This window comes from Pinus tabuliformis, chromosome 8 (genome assembly GCF_031772625.1).
Source record: "Pinus tabuliformis cultivar Carrire ecotype Pingquan chromosome 8, CPIR1, whole genome shotgun sequence".
Taxonomy (NCBI): Eukaryota; Viridiplantae; Streptophyta; class Pinopsida; order Pinales; family Pinaceae; genus Pinus; species Pinus tabuliformis.
Genome location: NC_142294.1, coordinates 418438721 through 418464490, shown reverse-complemented (window position 1 = coordinate 418464490; position 25770 = coordinate 418438721).

The window sequence follows — 25770 nt, the reverse complement described above, 5'->3', positions numbered from 1 at the left end:
CAGATCCCTCTTAGCATGTTAAATAGTCTGAGCAAAGCCTCCAACGGCTATCTTGTACAAGATAGCCGTTGGAGGCTTTGCTCAGACTATTTAACATGCTAAGCTAGATCTGTTTCTTCAACTTGTCCTGACGATGAACCACACTAGATGGTTCGAAACGCGTCGACAAATGATTTATCTTGCGATTTACGCCGAAGAATTTCTCTTAAACTTAATATGGATCGCAGAAGTCTCAATTCAACAAATGTATTTAAGTCATAAAAGACCCTCCAAGACAAGTCAACCTAGCTGCAACAAGTTGGCCTACATGAAAGATCAAGTCGCCCTCATGAAGGCAATTCGTACCCGTGGAAAGCCTATATATAACAGGCATTTGAAACAAGAGAAGTATGATCTTAAAAGGAAGAAGTCTCAAGGCAAGCAAAGTTCAAGAAGGAAGCTAGAGTCAAAGTTTTGGGTCCCTCTCTCTCTCTCATATGCAACGAAATTCTGAAGTTGCTGGGATCAAAGTTGCTGGAGAATTCACTAGGGTCGAAGTTGCTGAAAAAATTGTTGGGGTCGAAGTTGCTAGAAAAGTTGTTGGGGTCAAAGTTGCTAGAATATTTGTTGGGGTTGAAGTTTCTGAAGTTGCTTGGGTCGAAGCTACTAAAGAAGTTGTTGGAAAGTCGAAGTTTGTTGTTATAAGTTGTGTAAGGAAAGCTCATCAAGAAGGAAGGTTGACTTGGTCTTGGAGGGGTCTTTTTCAAGGGTCACAGGTCTTGGAATTTGTCATCTGAACATTCTATAAGAAGAGAAGAAATCTTGTGGGTTTTCCTCTCAAGAGGAGAGGTTTTGGCCCTGGCTAGCACCTTATATTTTGTGTACTCTTGTCTCTTTGATCTTCATAGTTTGGTAGTTGTTTCATGATAAGAACATAATTATAATCAAGTGAAAGAAATGTTAATCAAGTTAAGTAAAAAGAACATCACAAGAAGTTATCAATTTAAGATAAATCACCTAATCTAGCTAACTTTAGATTCCTCAACATGGTATTAGAGCTAAGGTGACTACAACAAGAAGAAGAGGCAGCTTGAAGATCACATCATTGAAGAAGGATACATAAGGGTTGAGCACAAGGAAATCATTAAGGAGGACTAAGAAGCACCAAGGAGGAGTACTCATCTCAAGGATCACATCATCACAAGGAGAAGAAGACCTCAAGTACCCTACCTCCACTCAAAGAAAGAAGGACTACACATTTGAAGCATCTTGAAGTCTCCATATTTTACATTTTTACATCCAAAGGAAGCAATAAGAAGCATTGCCATCATCATCAAAGAAACCAAGGTGATCTCCCTCTCTTTAAAGAAAGGATCACATCTCAAGCATATCATCTAGAAATAAATATTGTCATCTTTGAAGAAGGAAGCAATCATCTTCAAGAAGGCATCGCAATTGTCATCATCATCAAGAAGACGTCAAGTTGAAGATATCATCATCAAATAAGCATCTTCACTTGACAAGTAAGTATTTTTATGTCTGGATCTACTATTAACATGACTTCACTTTACAAGGAAAGCAACAAACCGGTTGGGTTATCAAATTTCCTTGCATGGAAGAAGAGGGTAGATTTCATCCTCATAGAGAATGAAATTATTGAATATGTTAAGGGTTCAATCTCCAAACCATCACAAGAGCAATTTCAAGCACTATCGAAGTACAAGAAAGAAGAAATAAAGGCTCAAAGAATCCTCATAGAATTAATCAAGGATTCTCTCATTCCTTATGTAGCAAAGTTGGAGAAATCAAAAGAAATCTATGATAAGTTGGTAGAATTGTTTTCCGAAAGCACTGCAAGCGAATTTATATCACTGAGAACCGAACTATACAAGATGAAGGTATCAAAGGAAGGAAGAGTAAGCCCATACCTTATGAGGGTATCTCAAATAAGAGATCAACTACAAGAGCTAGGAGAAATAATGTCCGATAAAGAAATGACCACCGTTGTGCTCAATGCACTACCTAATGAATGGGGAAACTTTGTATCAAGTATCTATGGAAAGAAGGAAGCCACTCCATTCAGTGAACTTTGGTCATTATGTAAGATTCAAGAAACTATGTTGAAGGCAAAAAGCAACATTGGATCAAATAAAAAAGTTCAAGAATGTGTTGCCATGGCCAGAGAAAATGAAAGTTCGGAAAGTTTGATCCTCGAAAAAAGAAAAAGATTGATAAGTCAAAAATACAGTGTTATGAATGTAATGAATATGGGCACTTTAAGAGGAATTTTCCTAAACTCAACAAGGACAACAAGAAAAGAAAAGATAGAAATGAAGCCCATATCATCGAAGAAGTGGAAGAACTTGAAAAGAAGTCAAAGGAGGAAGTGAAATACCTTTATTATGACTGAAATAACCTCCTTCTCTTTGTCCATAAGAAGAAAGTAGTCATGATGGAAAACATCACAAGTGTGATAGGATGCATTATAGCTGAGATAGAGATGACATCATCATAGAAGCATGATATAGCCGCAGTTGAAGTCTACATAAAGCAGTCATCATGATAGAAAGGAAGTAGCTCATGGTATCTTCATCGAAAGCATGAAAAGACAACCGAAATAGTATATGTGGTCAGACAAAGTCATCCAGCAAGATAAAAGATAAAAGAGGTCATCACAAGGAAAATTTTAGGGGCTAATATTTGCAGGTGGGCTAATTTCCCATCATTTTTCCAAAACAAAGATATGCCAATTTCCATTTTTCCTTAAAATTATTTGCCCAAATTTTATAGTATAAATGATTTTACCTTTGAAATCGCCAAAATTTTATAGAGACGATATGTAAAATCTTTGTAAAGTTTAATATTATTACAAGGATATCAACAAACATTTTACAGTTTGCATATTAGGGACTAGTGAGATTTGCAAAATTTCTTAACTTTAAGATAAATTTCCATCCATAAAAATTTTTGTGGGTCATCATACAACATCATTATTTGAAAGGAGCATTTGTAAAATGGGGATCTTCAAGATCCTCCACTAGAATCTTTATAAGAAGGTTCACCTCTACTTAGAAGAAGCAAGTGCATCACATTCCACCGTATGTGGGATCCACTGGTAAGGTATGATGACAAAGATGTGCAGCATGTCAAGTTGGTTGAAGTACTTTCATCTTCAAGCAAGGAAAGGAAGTTGCTAGAAGGAAGTCTAGATGACCAAAAGGAGGAAGAGGTATGTATATATTTGATAGATAAAGTCATGTCATCATATAGTTGCAGAAAGAATGGTTGAATGCTCTATCTCATGAGCATGATTGAAGAAGAAGAAACTCTTCCATTAGAATGATGCATGAAGGCATGTAGACAATGTGCCTTGAACTCTTCTACATATTGACAAAATGAAATCAACATAATATGACCTCATGAAGAATATGAGGTGGTTGGCAACTATGGTTCCTATGATGAAGGAACTATGTATAAAAGTTCATGGAGAAGCAATATGTGAAGAAAGGAAGAAGATTTCATGAAAGATGCAACTATAGTCACATAAGATAAGATAAGTGATCAACATCTGATAACTAGAAGAATTAGCTATGACATCTCCATGGAAGAAGAAGGTATGAAGACCCTGATATGTATACTACAAAAGAAGAATCTTGGTAATGAATGTCTTGGAGATGGATTCATACATGTGTAGGATGTTGATGTTGCAAGAAGTTGATGTCATGACGAAAGGCCATCATAAAAAGGTAACTTTGATTTGATGTTCATTTTGATTTTTGAAAACATCTGGTTGGGTTAAAACAAGGCTACTGAAAGAGGGTTGTAGAAGTCACCTACAACTAGTACTCATGAGATTGGATGGAAGATCCTGAAAGAAACATGACTTGGAAGAGGTAGTTGTATGAAGGATAGCCAGATGTGGACTAGAATATCACTTTCCGATGAAGAGAAGGATGACATGACTATTGGTTCAACACTATGTCTCGTTGAAAAGAAAGTGATGTAGAAGATGGTCAATGCCCTACAAAAAAGTTATGATGAAGAAGGCTCCATAATGAAGAAGATGAAGTTCATGACATGATGTAGAAAGAGGAGCCCTACAAGCAGTTGATAGTACCATGATCTCCACCAAAGAGCAGAGAGTTGTTGTTGGAAACAAGTCCCTAGTTTAGAGGGAGCTTGGGCAAGTCCCTTGTTAAAAGGAGCTTGGGAATATTCCTTTTATAGGAATTTGTAGATCCTCCCTAGTTGAGAGGGAGAGATAGACACATCATTCTTGTCTTCATGTTATGAAGAAAGAATGGAGGATTGGGTAAGCATCTGAGATTGATTCCAATACTCTTTGAGGATGTGGTAGGGCATCCAATAGGCAAGAGTAGTCGAAGAGGAAATTCCTTGAGGATGTGTTATTCCAAGACAGGAATGGTCCTAAAAGGACATACCTTGTGAACATTCGGATGGGGTATGTGCCTTGAGAGACAATCATGAAAGGTGTTTATTAGTCATTGTCTTGCTGGCATTGTGCTCTAATCTTGTGGAGAGATAGAACTGTTAGTCAAGGCCTTGCTATGTGACAATGTTGGTTGATATGATGAGATGCACTGATATAAGTTGATATGATAGCTTATGAGATGGCTTACCAATCCAACTCTTCTTATGAGAATTCTTCAGTATGAGAATGTACAAGTACCTTGTATGGATTATGAATACTTCCCTAATTAAGAGGAAGTGTTGAATTGCGTAACTAGGTTCGGTCTTCATAATGTCTAATGTAATCATGATTTTATGTATTTGATGTAAAGAGAAAAAAATATATATTATTATTATTTTTGTAGCATGGGTTTCATGACCAACGTTATTTTATTTATAGGTCAAGCACCCATTGAGTGCTTCTAGGGCTTTGTCATAAAGTCTAGGAGTCAATTGAGTCATTGTAATATGTAAGACCCCTTTGGGCATCTTGTATTATGTAAAAAAAAAAAAAAAAAGCCATAAAAGACCCTCCAAGACAAGTCAACCTAGCTACAACAAGTCGCCCTACATGAAAGATCAAGTTCGCCTCATGGAGGCAATTCATACCCCTGAAAAGCCTATATATAAGAGGCATTCGACCTCATATGAAGCATATATCCAAGACACACGAAGAAGCAAGAAAAGAAGTTCGATTTTAAAAGGAAGACAACTTAAGGCAAGTGAAGTTTAAGACGGAAGATAGAATCGAATTTTTAGATCCCTCTCTCTCATATGCAACGAAATTCTGAAGTTGTTGGGATCAAAGTAGTTGGAGAATTTACTGGGGTCGAAGTTGCTGGAGAATTTGTTGGGGTCGAAATTGTTGGAGAAGTTGTTGGGGTCGAAGTTGTTGGAGAAGTTGGAAAAGTTGTTGGGGTCGATGTTGTTGGAATAGTTGTTGGGGTCGAAGTTGTTGAAGTTGTTGGGGTCGAAATTGCTGAAGTTGTTGGGGCCGAAGCTACTAGAGAAGTTGCTAGAAGATCGAAGTTTGTTGATGTAAGTTGTGTAATGAAAACTCATTGAGAATGAAGGTTGACTTGCTCTTGGAGGGGTCTTTGTCAAGGGCCATAGGTCTTGGAATTCGTCATCTGAACATTCTATAAGAAGAGAAGAATTCTTGTGGGTTTTCCTCTCAAGAGGAGAGGTTTTGGCCCTGGCTGACAGCCTATATTTTGTGCCCTCTAGTCTCTTTGATCTTCATAGTTTGGTAGTTGTTTGATGATAAGAACATAATTATAATCAAGTGAAAGAAGAAGCTAATCAAATTAAGTAAAAGAACATCACAAACAGTTATTAATTTAAAAGAAATCACCTAATCTAGTTGCCCCTAGATTTCTCAATTGTATCAACAATGAGAGTTTCAAGTTCCAAGGAAAGACACTCTTCCCTGCATAATTAAGGCATGGTGCATTAAGATTGACAAGTACCTAGATAATGATATCATTCTTCTAGTCATTTATGTAGATGATATCATTATTACAGGGAGTGAGGCAATTACTATTGAACATACCAAATCTAATATGAGTAATTTTGTTGACATCAGTGATCTAGGCCTCCTACAATATTGTTTAGGTGTAGAAGTTTGGCAAATATGGAGAATCAATCTCGTCTCCCAAACAAAACATTTAGTGATTGCTTGGCTAGTACAATCCTCTAGTTCTATTAAAACCCTGGATCATGCCAAGAAGCTCCAACAAGCAAGCATCACAAAAGCATTTCCACCAAGGCAAGACGTCTATTCTTCTTCATTTAAGGAAAACATAGGGTTTCAACTCAAAAACCTAATCCCTCGGTGTCCAATAGATGAAACCCTAACCCTAGTATTCAAGATGCTCCAAGAAACTCATGAAGCCCCAACAACCCCAAGAGAAAGAGAGACAAAGTACAAAAGAAGAAATCTATGTGGAAGGAAGAGTAGTTTGCTCCTCCTAGTCACATCTCTAAGACCAAATGATCAAGAATGAATGAATGTGAAAGGAATAGGACTCTCTCATTCCCATATATCTATATATATATATATGAGAGAGATAAGGAAGTACAATAATACTATGTTCTTACAAGCAACCTACAAAGACATGTGGACCACTACACTCCAAGGGTACACATGTCAAGCTCCAAGATGATGTCATTCACAAGCAAGGATCCAAATGCAAGGGCACTCCATGAGGTGTGTTCAACACTACTACAAATCCATGTACATCCCACTTCCCCTAACATGAACAATATCACAACCTAAGCATCCCTGTGTCAACTCCAAATCTCCATGCGAGCATCCAAACTACTCCATGTTTTCTAGAACCCAATGCCCTCCTCTGGGATGCAAAACACTCCTCCTTTAACCTAGATTCGTTGTGCAAGCAACCATGGCCATGTGGCCATCACATAGAGTGTCATGAACATGTCTGAAGATCTCCAATGCCCTAAGGAAGAATATCATGCATGCATCCCATTGAGGTCAAGCAACCAATGAGTAAGCCATCTCCAATTTGCAAATCCATCACAGACCATCCAAGCAAGTAACCCTAAAATCTAACACAAAGATATCAGAAACCATTTACTTAGGGATAGAGTTAAAAAGGGTGTAGTGATCCTACAACATGTTCTTTCATATTCATAGGGTGCAAACATTTTGGCTAGGCCTCTTGCTAAGTTCTAGATATCAAGAGAGAGACTTGGATTGGTGGTGAATACTTTCTTCGCAAAGAGCAATGTTAAGAGTTTTACCTAATTGCTCAAATTGGTATTCTCCTACAATTGGGCACAATGAACATATAAAACAGAGTCGTGATGGCACAACACTTCCAACAAAGGAAAACTTGGTTCTTTTGCAAACAACATGAGAGCTTAGGAGATCATAGTGATGGTGCATCATTAGTGCTCTTAAGAGTGGTGCTAGAATCATGTAGGAGAGAAAGAGTGAAGGCACATGCATGCACCAACTTCTTCCAATTTCCTTTTCGAACAACATGTAGAAATTACCAAAGAGATATTAACTTTACTGAGAGAAAAATAAATCAGCAAGAATACACAAGCATAAACATTATATGCATGGTGTTTACCCTAGGGAATACCCAACTTTGGGGAAAACCAACCTAATGAAATTTCTTTAGATCCCTTGGCCAAAACCCTAGCAATCCAGGCCAAGTAAGCATTCATTGCTCACCTCCCTGGCCACATTACAATGAAGTCTCCCTTGCCTTTTAAAGGCTTCATTACATGCAATCCACGGAAAAATTACCATGGGCAACCAAAATGTCATAGGCCCAAAACCACTACTATTAACCCGATCAACTTTGACTCTATCCCTGAGTCAAGTTTACCTCCCCCCTTAAACCTTGACTTGGGGTTCCCTTGACTAAATCTAGCGAAATCTGCCAAGTGATTCAACCCCACTCACTTTAGCCCTTACCCCCCTCAATGTTTATATCCAAGGCATCTGTTAACCTAGCATGCCCCCTATCACCCATGTCTAACACCGGAATTTACCAATAATTTTCTAGGGGTATGCATGCATTACCAGGTCTTACAACATTATGCCCATTTACATGCAATAAATTGACTCCATTATAATATTTTTTTTCTATTCATTGTTGCTCTCCTTTTCCATCCTCTCGCCCGGTGCTCTCCTCTAAAGTTGACTTCCATGGTTGTATCTCACCAATTAAACTATTGTTTCATTAAATTACTCGGTCAACCATTATGCTTCCCTATGTAAGTTTCACCACGACCGTCTCACCACAACCTGCACTATTGCATCATATGCCACAACATTTATTAGATTTTGCATGGCTTTTGTCCAAATCAAACCACCTAGAGCTCACCAAACAGTCATCCACCCTTCTCTTAATGATTGTAAGAGGCACTTTAGTATGACCCACAAGCTCTGGGTCCTTGTTGGTCCGCTCCTCGCTTATCAAAACCAATTATTCTTCAAAAGGTTCAGCTGCAACAAACATAAGAAATCCAAAAGGACTCTGATTTTGAGATCCAAGTATCGAACATGTGCAGGCAAAGCCCACACGATTTCTAGTTATGCTCAATAACCACTATGGCGCGTCCACCAACTAGAAAAACAAACGCATTATTATTCCACAAAATGATTTTCTACTGTAGCATTGCCATGCACAGTCTCAACAAGACACTTTTCAACAGCACTTTTGACCTGCCTGGGCTAAAAAGCATGCCTTTCCACGTGGCCTCTGCCTTAGTGACTGATTTGTCTGCTCTATCTTCATGCTTGCTAGATTCGTTGATAATTCAAATCCCTTTGTGCCTACTCCTCCAATGCCATTTGCAGAAGCTCCTTCTTCAAGGGGAGGGACACAGACCTATCAACGATGACAGCCTAGAGGTCGTCCCCATGATGATTGTTGCCAACTATTAGGTCGCCCAAGCCGCTAGCAGCGCATGCTGACATCAAACGTCTCAATCAGAGCATATCCATTGATAAACTTGAAACTTATCAAAACCATATATCCCTGGCAGTCATCCACTGACCTCAGCTCACAGGAGGTATTATAAAGCCCAAGATGATAGCCCCTCCATACATTCCAGCAATCTTCAAGCCTCTTCTCGTGACAGTGATTCATAATCAGCCCACAAATGGCTGCCATTCTCAAGCCAATGGCCACCTAGCCTCGCTCAGCATCCAATTCTGCTTCGATTCAACCTACGAATCTAGGACCTGACATTAAAATATAAAAAATTAATTAATTTTTTTTAAGGGTACAGCATACAGAACGAATCCTTGATGGTGTAGCATTTCTAACATAGCAAACTTGGTTCTACTTTGCAAACAACATTAGAGCAGCTTAGATTGATCATCGTGAAGGTTTAACACTAGTGTGCTTGAGAGTAGTGCTAGAATTATGTAGAAGAAAGTGAGTGAAGGCCCATGCATGCACCAACCTCTTTCAATTCTGTTTTCAAAGAACATTTCTACTTTAAAGCACTTATTATCATTAGAATAGGGTGCAAATCATTAGGACAATGAGGGCACTTGCATGAGAAATTAATGGGGACACAAATCCAAAGAGTGTGCATGCATTCATGCAACAATTATCCTCCAATTGGTGCAAACTATTTTTGGCACTTATCTACAAGCATGAGTCGATAACTGGGTTACTATTAGGGTTAGTCTAAGTCACCTAGGGTGCTTCATGTGTGTGTGACCAAAGACATTGTATCTTCTCTTTTTTCCTATTCTATATAAGAGATGCATAGTCCACCATTGTGTCAATTGGAAAATTTAAGTTTTTAAGCTCATTCATTGTAATTTTCTACCTTACAGTTTGAAATAGAACATTGATACAGTTTTGAGTGGACCTATTTAGCGTGTTTCCTCTTTTCATAATCTCTTTAGTCAACTTATTTGATGTTTTGATTGAACCTTTCGACTTTTAAGATACCTAGGTTTAGGGTTAATTTTTCTCAATGCAGAATTTGTGTATCATAGTTTGAAATTTAACAACACCAAGTTGCATTTACCTTAAAGAATTGTGAATTTGCCGAGGCCAACTTGGTATCTTTGAGTTATATTGTTGTTGGGGTGGAATTGAAGGTAGATCCAAAGAAAGCCAAGGCCAACAATATGGAAAATTATCTTTTACGGCCTGTTTTTGAAGAGATATAAATGTTCAAAACAAGTTTTAAATCAGTTTCTTTTTGGTCACATTTACAGGGAAAGAAATGAAGCGGATGGTATCTCTAACACAGATATGAAGCAGGACCTTGGTTCACGCCATATCCAAGAATGCAAGTATGATCAGACCTTCTAATATTTCCATTCAGTTCATAACTTCAAACTTTCTATCATACTATTTTTATGTTGCTTAAGATCCCTAAGACAGGATCTGTTTGAAGGCTTTTCTTCAACTCTGTATAGAGCAGCATATAAGCTCTGTCTAGGACAGCATTAAGCTACACATGGACCTTTCCACACATTTATGTTGCTCTTGACAGGAGTGTCGTCATGGTACCCATTGCAAGTGTAAAAAAAGGATGCTATTTTAGATGCATCTACATGTGATTGATGTTTGTATCTCTGGGGGTTGTAGAGTCCTGTGGTTTATCAACAAAAGTAAGCAACTAAGACAAACCCCCAAGCGCTTTTGAGAAATAAAGAATAAATTAAAAGTATCACAGGTTCTATCAACTAAAAGAAGACAAAAATCTTCAAATCAACTGACATGCAAATTTGCAATCCCTATTTCACTGGTCATCACATCGATATGGGTATATGGAAATCATTAGCTCATATGAAAATTCAATGGGTAAATATGCACAGGTTTGGTATAATATATAAGAAAATAAAGCATTCAGTCTAAAAACTACCAACAGAGATTCAAAGCTACACAAATGACAAATATGGCCACACATGAGCATCAGAATACCTGTGCAAAAGCCTGACAATATGCTCTTCGATTAGTCTAAAAGCACTCCTCTGTATGAAAACAGAATTCTTGTGGAACTATAAGAGTAAGGACAACTTTGGCTAGAAGAATATTTCTTGAATTTCATACTTTCCAAGCAGATAGATAGGATTAGTATCTTAATGTCCAACAAATGACCAGAAGCAGGCCAACGGGGCTGCTCACATAAGGATATACATACGAGTGCAAGGCCACTCCTATAAAATCAAAAAATGAAAGCTAATATATATCATCTGAGCACAACTATTACAAAGTCAAAAATAAATGCAAGATACAACCTAGAAGCACCAAAAACATGCAAACGAAACTCATTATCTAGTTTCTATTTCTATAAACTATAAACAGTATATTTGTATCCAACCACATTAAGAAAAGCAGCAAAATGACATTTAGTCTTCAATTGTTTAATATGCATGAATTAATGTTAGCATGGATGGTAATTTTGAAATATAAAGTATTCCACATAGATTGCAAACCTTTAACAAACAAAACCTACACAGAGGATCATTAAAAGTGAGTCCAAAATAATATTATAATAAAGCCACAACTGAGTAAACAATTTCAACAAATAACTCAAATGAATAATGCATTAAAAGGTCCATGCAGTATTCTCAATCAAAATTGTTATTAGTAAGATTAGTGATTGTTCTTGATATGGTGACCATGATAGTTGTATTAAAAAAAAAAAGAGGAAGAAGCCTACCTGTTTGTCCACTTAACAAATGCAAATTTGCGTTTGTATTTGGCTAAACTATGTAGATGAGTATACAATTTAGCTTGAGAAACTAGAGATCCTAGAGAGAAAAGTTGAAACATCAAAATCCTGCACAAGGTTTCATCGATGGATTTTAATAAAACATCATCTCCAAAATTTACAGCAGCGGATCAATAAGAGTTCATGAGTTCTATGACTAATCCAATACGTTTAGCCCATTAGATAATGTACTCTTCAAAATGTACTAACTAATTAACATATCATAAGCAAACTGAAAAATTGTGACATTAATGAAACAACATCTCCAAAATTTACAACAGCAGATCTAATTCGAGTACACAAGTTCTATCTTTTATTTGACTAATCTGAAGGAAATATTTAGCCCATTATACAATGAAATCTTTGAAGTGTACTAACTAATTAATATGCCATAAGAAAACTGGGAAATTGTGATGAAATTGTTCTTACCGTATAATGCTGCCCTCTTTCAAGCTTTTTCATTTTATTAGCATAATGACTTTCTGCAAGGATTTTGCTTGAAACTGGAACTTCAGTGTTGGTTCTCTTAATCTGCGGCCATATTCATGAATATGGAAAAGGATGATATTTTACCCTGCTCATAGGTAAGCTTTAAAGTAGTTTATAATACAAACATATGATGATACAGAAATATAAAAGAAAAAACACAACTTCAGCAATATAAACCTGGCTAAGGGTTGCTGTAACTTTTTTGAGTGTGCGTCCCTTCTCACACAATTCATGCTTTACCACATCCGAATGGTTTCACTTTGCAAGGATCTTTCCAGGTGTTATTTTGTTAATTTTAGGTAACAATGGTATGTTCTATGCTTAAGAGCAATTTACTTGAATTTCTTTATTAGCCCAATATCAATATCTAGTTTAGCAATCACATCAGCATGATGGTAAAATGTAGATAGAACGTAAAAATAAACAGAAACAGTAGAAGACAAGCCAAGACAAGATACAAAATGTGGCACAAGCCAGGGACAAACCCCAATGTGGGGGAACCCTTAATCAATTCTTTTTATATTCTTCAATAGTTCAGCAGAGAGAGATAGTACAAATTACAAATCTGATTATTTATGACACAAGCAAGAAGCCCTAACCAGAAAAGTCAACGCTGGTCAAACAGGGCAGAATCCTTCCTCTAAATAGTTCGGTCAAACCCAGTCAACTTTGGCCTCCAACAGCAAGCCCAATCAGCCCAAAACAGTCCGAAAAAGTCCAGTCAAAAGCTGGTCAACGAAAGTCAAACTGCGGCCAGCCCTAGGGCAGTCAACGCTGGTCAAATGAGTGGTTAGATCACCTCCATTTCAGTGCCCAGATCTGCGGCCTACTAGGAGGAAGATACCTCACCCAATCCGCAGTCAAAAGAAGGTCAACGCAGCTCAAGAAACAACCTCTGAAATTTGGTCAAACTGGTCAACGCAATCAAACAGAAATTCGTCCTTCTTCCTTCACACGTGAGAGAGAAGGCTGCCCAGATTTGCGTACCCAGTCAAGTGAGGAGAGAGAGATGAGTGAAGATGAGATGATGATAAAAGGACTTGAGGTCTCCTCCTTTTATATGCAACATTGAGGATTAGCTAGGGGTTTGAATCCCTATTTTGCTTGCTGGCCGACCTTGACAATTTGTCCATAATATAAATAAATTCATATCTTCATTTTTACATGTTGGAATTGGATGATCTTTAGGGCAATCCTACACCTCTTTGAGAGAGAAATCCAAGAAAAATATCAGTTGTCATAAATAAAATGACCCATGTGGAGTTTGGCCCTAGTTGCCAATTTTAACACTCCCTCTCAACTAGGGAGAACTCCATCTCCCAATCCATCTGTCAGTCGGTACTATCTCTGCCATCAATGCACTACTCTGCTCTGCTCCATTGAACTATGAAGAAGAAGAAGAAGTGATTGAGAATGTATCATAGCATTCTCTACTGACCCGAAGTCAGTCCTAGATAAAAGAGAGTGTCTCATACCACTCTTACTGACCCAAAGTCAGTTCCAATCAAAAGAGAGTTTCATACCACTCTTACTAACCCGAAGTCAATTCCAATTGATCCCAGATCAATATCGGTCATCCTAGCATAGGGAGTACGGTAGTACACGATGCGTCCATCGGTACTACTATGGTCCCTATCCTCATTTCCCTACTCATTGGCCAAATGAGAGGTGCTTCCCATGAGTCCCGGACTACATGGGTAGGATGTCTCAGCAGGAGAAGGATGAACCACTAATCTTGCTTACATGTCGCCACGGTGTATCACAGGGAAGGCTGAACCACTCACCCTGTACATAGAAAGCCACTAGGGGAAGGCTGAACCACTCACCCTATGGTTGCTCATCGCTCCAAGAAGTACCCCAAACCCCCCGGAGCTCCCAGAGCTTAATGTCCATATCACATAGGACCCTCACAAGAGGGTCTCTCCATGACTCCAAGTCGTTCTCGGAAGGCCAATAACTTGACCTTCCCCAGGGGCTTTGTCAAGATATCGGCGACCTGCTCATTGGTCCCAATGTGATGGAGCCTTATTGCTTCCTGTTGTACCATATCCCGGATAAAGTGGTACCTGATATTTATATGCTTGGAGAGATCACAAAACTCGGGATTCTCTAATAATCGGATCCCACTTTGGTTGTCACAGAGAATCACAGTGGTATCCATCACATGTCCAAAGAGCTCACTGAAGAGCTTCCTCAACCAGACATCTTCACAGGAGGCCATACTAGCAGCTATGTAATCGGCCTCAGCGGTGCTCAAGGAAACTAATTTCTACTTCCTGTATCGAAGCAAAACCCAAAGAAAAACAGCACCCAGAAGTGCTCTTGTGATCCACCACATTGTCGGCCCAATCAACATCAGAATAACCATGCAGCCTCACATCTCCAACATTGTATCTCAGACCATGAGTGATTGTACCCCGAAGATATCTCAGAAGATTCTTGGCACCAATTCAATGTATATGATGAGGCTCAACCATATATTGGCTCAACGTATTAACCGCAAAACATATGTCCGGACGGGAGTTCACTAAGGACATCAGTGCTCCTATGAGTTGATGATACTCAAAAGCATTTCCTAATTCAGGTCCAGCAGCTCTACCACATAACTTCTTGAAGTTAAGTTCCATCGAGGTAGTCAAAGGCTTGCAGTCTACCATCCCAAATCTTTCCAATATCTTCACAACATATTTTCCTTGAAATAGGAAAATTTCTCCTGGCTTTTGCCAGACCTCCAACCCTAGGAAGTAGTGCATCACTCCTAGGTCCTTCATCTCAAATTCAGAAGCCAACTCATTCTTACATTTATGAATGAGAGAGTCTGCACCTATCAGAAAGAGGTCGTCCACATAAAGTACTAGTATGAGAGGTTTATCATTTTCAACCTTAAAGTAAAGGTTCGGATCAGCTTCACTTCTAGTGAATCTGAGCTTCATCAGATAGCTATCAATCCTCTCATACCAAGCTCGGGGTGCTTGCTTCAAGCCAAAGAGAATTTTCTTCAACCTGCATACATGAGATTCCCGGTCATGAACCTCAAACCCCTCAGGTTGTTCCACATAGACTTCCTCTTTGATCGAACCACGCAAGAAAGCGGTATTGACATCCATCTGATGTAGGTTCCATCCTTGCGAGGCAGAAAGGGCTATAATCGAGTGGATGGTGGTGTATCGGGCAACAGGGGCAAATATCTCATCATAATCTACACCTTCCTTTTGAGAGAAGCCTCGAGCAACAAAGCGAGCCTTGAACTTTTCTGCACTTCCATCAACTCCATGCTTGATTTTGTAGAGCCACTTAGAGGTGACAACCGATTTGCCTTGGGGTCTAGGAACCACATCCCAGACATCATTCTTCATAATAGACTCATATTCTTCATTCATAGCATCCTTCCATACTTGTTGCTTCACGGCTTCTTCAAATGACGAAGGCTCATTCTGAATGATAGTGCTCATGACGGTCAATACATCTCTCGGCATCTTCGAGAGTCTCCTTAAGCCATGAGGGTCTCCTCTTGGAGGAGGAGGATCAATAGGATCCATAGGTTCATTAACATCAGGCATCATTTCGTCATCTTTTTCACCCTGTTTTCCAGTGTCACCTTCTTTGTCCTTCCTTGGGATAGGAAGGTTGTTGATCTTGCTGAGGGCCATATCTTCGTCAAAAATGACATCATGACTTATCTCAACTTCCCTTTGACCAGTCACCAACCACATAAATTCTATAGCCATTAGAATTTTCACTATAGCCCACAAAGGTTCCTTTCTTCCCTGATGCACCCAATTTGCTTATTTTCTCTTTCGGCACATGAAAATATACGGGACTTCCAAAAATTCTAAAATGAGAGACATCGGGTTTCTTACCAGTGAACATTTCTTCAAGAGTCTTGGAGTCCAATGCTTGATGAGGGCATCGGTTTTGAACATACATGGCAATATTTGCAGCTTCAGTGCATAGGAACTTCGGAAGCCCTTGATCATGAAGCATGGCACAAACAACATCTACAATAGTACGATTCTTCATTTCAGCCACACCATTCTACTCGAGACTATATGGTGTTGTGGTCTCCCTCTTAATGCCAGCTTCTCTACAATAATCATGGAACTCATTTGATTCATACTCAGTCCCATTATCAGTCCTCAATATCTTGATTCTCTTCTCGGATCGATTTCCGATCATGGCTTTGAAGTACGGAACCAGGGGAACACTTCATCCTTCTTTTTCAAGAAGTAGATCTAGGTCTTGCGAGAATAGTCATCCGTAAAGGTGAGATAATATAAGTATCCTCCCAAAGATTTTACGGGCATCATACCAGATATGTCTGAGTGGATCAACTGCAATATATTTGTGGTCTTGCTATTACTTGAGGGGAATGGTCCTCTTGTAAGTTTTCCTTCAGCACATCTTGCACATACACCTTCATGCTCTACTTTGAACTCGGGCATACCTATCACCATCTGTCTCACATTGGGTAGAGCCTTATAATGAAGATGGACAAACCTCCGGTGCCATAGTTCAGATTGTAGAGATGTGTCGCAAGACATGGCTCCTAATGGACTTCCTCCAACTTGATACAACGTGTCAACCCTGAACCCAAGAGTAAATGAATCTTTAAAATTCCTTTTCCAAACACGTACCTTTCCATCGATGAATGCCACCTTGTATCCTTTGTCTTCCATTGCCGAAATGGACACCAGGTTCTTCTTGAGATCAGGTACATATAGAACTTCTTGTAAATGAATCGTGTTACCTTGATTCAATTGAAGGATAACATTCCCTACTCTCTTCACAGGATAGGTGGCATCGTCTCCAAGGATAATCTCCAAGGTTGTCTACTTCTCTATCATATTAGAGAGAGTTTCCTTGTATCCGGTGAAGTGCCTTGAGGCACCACTATCAATTAGCCAATTCCCCAAAGTGTCTAGTGGAGAGGTAATGGAGAGGATCGATATAAGATAGTATTCCTTTTGCTTATTGTTAATAACATTTGATTCTTCATACCTGGAGTTCCTTGCTTTCTTGGAGGGTTGACCATTTCCTTGATGTCTCGCATTCCTTTTTCCTTTGCCATTGTACCTGCCATTCCTTTGATTGTTGTGGTTGAAGTTGCCCCTGGAATGATTATGATCATCATCATGTGATGTGTCCCTTCTATTTGGACACTCCCTTGCATAGTGACCAAACTTATTGCAAACAAAGCACCTGTCCTTCCTTCCACCGATAGATCTAGGCTTTCCATTGAAATGACCTTTAGACCCTGCATTATTTCTCCTTTTAACATGAGTGGAGAAAGTAGTGGGGTTGCTTCTATTAGAAGGCATTTCTTGCTCCACCATTCTTGTTTCTTCTTGAATGCATCTCAACATCAATTCTTCAAACCCTGAAATTCGATCATTATTGAAAATAGTGGTTCTAAATATATACCACTCAGGTGGGAATCCTCCAAGGGTAGTGATAGTAAGTTCCCTATCAGGAATGACCTCTCCAATCGAAAGTAGATCATTCTTGATCTCAGTGATCCTTAAGAAGTAGGATTGAATATCATCGTCCTTGCCCTTCTTAATATCCTTCAACTTATTTTTAAGAAATAAAATTTGATTTGCATCACTAACCTTGAACATGCTGACCAACCTGTCGTAGATCCCCTTGGAGGTGTTCAAATCGGAGATGTCGGCCACCAGACGCTTGTCAATGGAATCTTTAATAATCTTCTTTGCTTTGACTTCAGCCTTATTGTACTTGGTCTTCACAGCAGCGGGTGCATTTGAAGGAGGCTCAGGGATTTTACCCTTCACATAGTCCAACACTTCTTGTTCTTCAAAGGTCAAATCAAGAGACATCTTCATCCATGATAGTCATACTTTTCACGGAGCTTGTCTTCAGCCAGGAAGTGAGTTAAGGAACCCATTGAGCCTTTAGTCCTTGTCCAACTGTCTTTGTGATTGCTCTTTCACTCTTGCCTGGGCTTTGTCTTCACCTCAGCTCTGATTCCATGTTAATTTTAGGTAACAATGGTATGTTCTATGCTTAAGAGCAATTTACTTCAATTTCTTTATTAGCCCAATATCAATATCCAGTTTAGCGATCACATCAGCGTGATAGTAAAATGCAGATAGAACATAAACATAAACAGTAGAAGACAAGTCAAGACAAGAGGACACAAGATGTGGCACCGGCCAGGGACAAACCCCAATGTAGGGAAATCCTTGATCAATTCTTCTTATATTCTTCAATAGTTCAGCACAGAGAGATATTACAAATTACAAATCTGATAATTTATGATAGCAGCAAGAAGCCATAACCAGAAAAGTCAACGTTGGTCAAACAGGACAGAATCCTTCCTCTAAACATCTCGATCAAACCTAGTCAACTTCGGCCTCCAACAGCAAGCCCAATCAGCCCAAAACAGTCTGAAAAAGTCCATTCAAAAGCTGGTCAATGAAAGTCAAACTGCGGCCAGCCCTAAGGCAGTCAATGCTGGTCAAATGAGAGGTCAGATCACCTCCATTTCAGTGCCCAGATCTGCGGCCTGCTAGGAGGAACATACCTCACCCAATCCACAGTCAAAAGAAGGTCAACGCTGGTCAACGCATCTCAGGAAACAGCCTCTGAAATTCGGTCAAACTGGTCAACGCAGTCAAACAGAAATTTGTCCTTCTTCCTTCGCACATGAGAGAGAAAGCTGCCCAGATTTGCGTACCCAATCAAGTGAGCGGAGAGAGATGAGTGAAGATGAGATGATGATAAAATGACTTGAGGTCTCCTCCTTTTATATGCAACGTTGAGGATGAGCTGGGGGTTTGAATGCCTGTTTTGCTTGCTGGTCAACCTTGAAAATTTGTCCATAATATAAATAAATTCATATCTTCATTTTTACATGTCATAATCGGATGATCTTTAGATCAATCCTACACCTCTCAGAGAGAGGAATCCAAGAAAAATAGCTGTCATAAATAAGATGACCCGTGTGGAGTTTGGCCCTAGTTGCCAATTTTAACATATTTGCACATGAAATGAACTAACATACTTAGCTGACTCCTCTCTGGCTTTATCGCGTTTTGGAATGCAACTATCATCATTTTGCTTTCAGAAGAACGTGCTTCAACAAAATGAAACTCTCTGATCAAACAGGTTTGCAAAGTTCAAATAGGAAAAAAGACAAAAACATAAATAGAAAATAACTTATTCATGTTAAACTAATAAGATCAATAACAAAGCGAGTTTATTTCTTCATTCCTCTTTGTCATTACCCCTTTGCTCTTGTTTTCTCTAGCCAATTTATTGTTTATTACTCATGTTTTGTTTCCATTCATTCGCTTCATCGAGGGAGCAGTCAATAAAATGGTAACTCACAAGTATTAACTGTGCTTTCTTGGCCAACATGGTCACTATTGATTCAAACTTCTACCAAATTTATGGCCACTGAAGAGCTGCAAGAAGATCATTTGTTAAAAACTCACCCAGACATGAGACTATCCAAAGCAACAACTTCAGTCAATAAAAGTAACCAGCAGAGACACAGAATTATAAGACCTGAATCTGTTTCTCTTTTTCTCTCTTTGTCAAAATCTTCTCATCCATTATGGCAATACCAGACTAGAAGTTTAGAACAAGCTAAGAGCCTCCCTCATCATTCAAAACTCAAGAGCCAACTTTTATACTTTTTTTTTGGTGCTTAAGAGTCAACCAAGGCATAGATATCTAATTCCAGACCTATTCTGTTTTCTTTTTCTCTCCTGTCAAAAGTTTTTGAAATTCTCGTCTAAAACCAGACTAAAACAAGCGAAGAACCTCTCTCATCATTCAAATTTTACAATACTTTTCCTCCTGATACGAATGCATATAACACAAGTTTTAAACATATTATGGATTACATTTGTAATTGTAGGTGCAGCTCAGAGATAAGCTGATCAAATCTGCCAGGATATTTTGTTTCTCATCAGCACCCTAGATTGTTCAAAATATCACCAACAGATATCCTGGTGTCTGATACAAAAGAAAAATGGACTAGATGTAACTTTATTTTCTTGCTAAGTTATTTATTCTTCCTTGTACTGCTACAGATTTGTCATACTGCTAATACTTGAAAAATATGAAGTGTACTGAATCTTGATTACAAATAGAACCACAGGGATGTATACATGATGAATTACTAAAATTCAACCATCAACTTCATAGTTATCCATACAAATTTAACATGTAGATACAGCCAATAAGATTTTAAGATCGGCCAGAAATATCATTATAATAGATTTCTGCACAAAACCACAAGATTTTAAGGTTAACCAAGAAATCATTGAAATAAATTTATGAATATATCTATCCTAAGTTGCTGCTGTCAAAATTTAAATTGAGTTAATATGTGGGGGTCTAAGATCCGAGGATTTTCATGAACCAAAGTTTCCAAGGGGTAAAAAATCAGATAATGTAGAATCAATGGCAAAGCAGAACCTGTTCTCAAAGACTAAAGGATGTTAAAAATCTGCGGATGCAAGCCAATTAAGTTGTATACCTGAAATATTGAAGCTTGAGTACAAGTGATGAAACAACATGATATAATCCAAAATGGTTGATAAGATAGAACTACTTTCCTTGAGTTGAATAGATAGAATGGGATATTCTCCAAAACGTTTCTTGAGATAGAATATTTTATAATGTGGATAATGTTACATCTTGAATCTATTATCTTGTAAGGCAAATTCTGGGAAAATTTGATGACCCAAAGGAAGCCTCAAACTCACATTTCAAAACTAAACCTAACCATGCTTGGTGGTTTTAATCATGCAGATTGGAGTCTGTCTTGAATCCTAATAAGGCTATGATATGTACATAAACTTCATCTTATACATGTTAATGAAGTTTTCAACTTGTCTAACATTTGTCTAAATTGCAGATTTGATTTTCTGCCATCTATGTTCTTCTTGCTTTGTAATTTCTAGCTATATATGTCTTGTTCATTTCACAAAAGATCAGGGCAATTATGTTAAGCAATTTATGATCCTAATTGAAGAAGATAAGGGTTGTTTTACTTCTGCATTTACTGCAATACGTAAGATTTCCAGATCTGGTCTTAGTCATATTGAGATTTCCCTAGAAGGCTGAAACTTATAAAGAACATTTTGGTATCTTTCTTTTGGATTGCCTAGAAGGTTAGGGTGTTAAGAATTGAAATATTGTCCATTGTCTCCACTATTTTCTTTTGTATAGCATAAAAACCCTAAGAATAAATGTTTACACATTTAGGATCCAAGAATTCTTTGGTTAAGTGTTGAAACTTCTGTTTTGCATTAATGTCATTTTTGCTTCCAAAATTTCCATTTGGCATTAGAGCTTTTGTGGTTGAGATCACTGTAGGTGTGATGCCTAGAAGAACCTGTAATAAATGGCAGATTTGTTCTAGGGGTTATTACTGATAGGTGGTAGATCATGCGAATATTGACTGGTATGGTTTTATCTTAAACAGGTGAGATACTCAACAGGAACTGCGATAGGTGGCTGATTTCTTCCATAGATGCCAATTTTTTTCACTTGTGATAAGTGGAGGATCTTGGACAGTGGAGCTTCGAGACATAGGACATATGATAGGTATTATTCAACAGATTTGAAAAGAAAGAGCGACGCATGAGTGTGAATCTTAATGATGTTACTTATTGTTGATTTTTGGGTAGCATCGGACGCTATGTTGCCGGATCCGGCGCGTGTGAATCTTAATGATGTTACTTATTGTTGATTTTTGGGTAGCATCGGACGCTATGTTGCCGGATCCGGCAGACGCGCTGGATCCGACAGACGCAGGAGTATTGCCGGATCTGAACCGGATCCAGATCAAGATCCGCCAAAAAGACCTGCAAAATACGTATTTTTCAGATTTTGACCTTTTGGAAACGGCCAACTTTGTGAGGAAACAGATCCTGATGGTGGCTGCCGGAACCGCCGAAATGGTTGCCGAAAAAGTCACAAAAGCGGATTTTTTTTTAGGTTTCGATTTTATTTTTCTTAAAGTGTGGTCCCTGCTCCCCTTTGTCGGCACTTGGCAGTCACAAACACCGGCCCCCCTACTTCCTTTGTCGGCATTCACACCCAAGCTCACCGTCGGCTCCCCTGCACACAGCCACTTGTTCAGGGTTCACTGGCGGCCCCCCTGCACACAGTCACTCTCACTGTTCACACTGTCACCCTCAACCCCCCCTGCTGCACACAACAACGGAACACGGAACACGGAACAAGGAAAGCAACACAGCGGTTGAGGAACATGGATTGAGGTTTACGGTGTATGTTGGTTCTCTGCGGCCTTGAAGATTTTAACATTCAACAGGAGGAGTTGGGCTTCAGCAAGGTAATTATATTATTTCCTGTAGTGTTTAGTGATATTTAATTAGTTATATTTAAATTATAATTTTCAATGTAGTGCACTGTAATTATAATATTTATGTAGTGTTTAAGTCATTATAATATTTACAATATTTATTGTAGTGTTTAGGTAATTATTACTGTAGTGTTTAAATTTTTAATATTTACTGTAGTGTTTAATATATGATATTAACCTAATACTAGTGGTAATAGTAATATTAATTTCATATTTTTAATCTTTTAGGGGTAATTTTAGATCACTAATTTAACTCTAAGAGTGGAATGGTGTTAATACTTGGGCTTTTGTGGACAATCTTTGAATCCTATTTAAATTTAAAATATATATATATATATATATATATATATATTATTTAATTTTTAATTGTTTATTGATAATATATTATAATTTGAATTTTATATGCAGTGACGAATAGAGTTTATACCATTATTATTATGGAACCATCACACCCTGAGCATAGTGAAGGAGAAATCATCAAAACAGACCCAAAATCTCCTTTATGGCAGTATGTGGAGATTATTGGAAAAAATCCCGGAGGTAGTTCATTTAAATGGAATTGCAATGAATGCCAAGATATAAAAAAAAAAACTCATATACTAGAGTGAACACTTGTCTCACTAGTCAAACTAACACACGGGTGCAAGTATGCACAAGGCCAAAAGATGCAAATGGCAAACTTGACCAAGGTTTAAGTCCTGGAAAAATAAAATTCTATGCATCTTTGCAAGACGCTATTGATAGAAAGCTTGCTAAGGGAAAACACCATGTGTAAAGCTCTACAACTAGGCCTCCATTGCCATCTAAGCTCGCTGCCACATCTAATAAAAGACCCAATCTAGGCCCTCTTGAAGTGTGTTTCAATAATCAAGGTAGAGACATAGCTAATGAACATGTCGCTTGTTGCATCTATGCAAATGGGCTAGCATTCAATTTGATGCGTTCCCCTTATTGGCAACAAATGATTAAGGCAATTAATGAAGCGCCAAAATGGTACAAGAACCCTGGATATAAAAAGGTTCGCACTACTTTGTTGGCATCAGAGAAACAATACGTGGATAGACAGCTACAGGCAATCCGGGATACATGGGCAGAAACAGGGGTATCCATTATTTCTGATGGATGGAGAGACCAAAGAAACCGCCCATTAATTAATGTTGTTGCAGTATGCCCCCAAGGGGAAATGTTTTTGAAAGCCGTTGATTGCAATGGAATAGAGAAAGATGCATCTTTCATATCCACAATTCTTATTGATGCAATAGAAAGTGTGGGGCCACATAATGTTGTCCAAGTCATTACGGACAACGCACAGGTTTGTAAAGTTGCAGGGTTGATTATGGAAGGTCGATATGATCACATCTTTTGAACTCCATGTGCAGTACATTCATTGAACCTTATGATTGCCAAGATTGATAAGATTGAATGGATTAATGAAATATATGTAGCATCAAAAGAAATCCAAATGTTCATAACAAATCATTCAATGTCCCAAGCCATTTATCGAGGTTTTGCAAAGTTGGAGCTACTGAAGGTACTTTTTTTTAATCAATATTATTTGTGTTGGAAATTCTTATTTTTAATTACAAATTTATATATGGTTTCTCATTGGGATTTGACTTTTTGAAACTTGTAGGTTGTTGAAACTCGTTTTGCCTCACACTCTTATCATAAAGAGACTTGTGGAGGTGAGATAAACATTACAAGCAATGGTCATTAACCCTCTTTGGGAATCATGGAGAACTTCCACTTCTGATAGAAGGCAAAAAATCAAATCCATCATTCTTGATGATGCATGGTGTGACAAGTTCCCATACCTTCTACGGTTCACTGAACCAATCTTGACCTTGATCAGGGCATTTGATACAGATACACCTTGCTTGGAGGAAGTTTATGAAAACATTGATAGTATGTTGGAGAGGATAAGGGAAATTATCAGGGCAAGTGAAAATGACCCTTATGAAACATTCTATTATTTAGTGAAGGACATAGTTACAGAAAGGTGGAACAAAATGACCACACCATTACACCTTTTGACATATGCATTGCACCCTAAATACTATCATTCTAATATTTTGTCTTTACCTGGTAGAACAGCACCAAACAAAGATTCTGAAGTGGTACAAGGATACAAAACAGCTTTGAGAAAAATTTATAGAGATATGGGAGTTGCAATGGAAGTCCACCAAGAATTTGGAGGGTTTGTACAGTCTACTGATAGCTTTTCAGATCCAATAGCTATGGATGATCGAAGGCATCTTGATCCTATTACTTGATGGGACTTCCACGGTGGCGATAACATTCATCTCTCTACTCTAGCCACTAGGTTGTTATCATAGGTTGCTAGTTCCTCATCAGCTGAGAGGAATCGGAGTACATATGGCTTCATCCATTCAGTAAAGCGAAACAGGCTAGGAGCGGCAAACGCTGAGGATCTTGTTTATGTTCATTCTAACCTCCGTCTTATATCACATGTTGAACCAGAGTATAAAAAAAGTTCGAGCAAGATGTGGGATGTGGAGCCTGAGATCTCTAACTTGAACCTAACACTGAATGCCATGACTCACCTCACCCTACTTGAGGATATTGTTCCACCACCAATCCAACCCACTGATGCAACTTCCTATATTCTAGGACCCCCATCATCTATTCATGATGTAGAATTGCAATATGCAGAAGATATAGATCCATTTGAGGATATGTAAATGTATTTACTATTATCATTTATGATATTATGATCCTTTTTGTTACTTTGTATGAGGGAGGATGCATCATTTCAGTGTTTCAATCTTCATATTTATCATTTAGTGTTCTAAAAATGTTTGATGGTTTCATGGAGTATTTGATTTTTTAGTTTTAAAGTGTTTTTTAAAATTTACGAGATATTATTATATTTTATTTTATTTTTGTACGTGACGTATCCTTGCCATATCCAGATCTTGGATTTTCAAAAAACTAGCGGATCTGAATCCGTATCCATATCCATATCTGTATCCGAATCCTGGTAACATAGATCATATGTGCTCTAACTCCGAAATTTTGTGGAAGGGCTAGAACACATAAGATCTCCAAGACCCAAAAATCGTTTGGTGAAATTCCACCCGGATTGTATTTTATTAAAATAATTAATATTTTTAATGGGGTTCCTAAGTCTAAACTTAGGAAAATTAAAATATTAACGGGTATTAATGAAATTATGGGTGAGAAACTTCTAAAAGACGAGGATCAAGTCTAATTTAATCTTA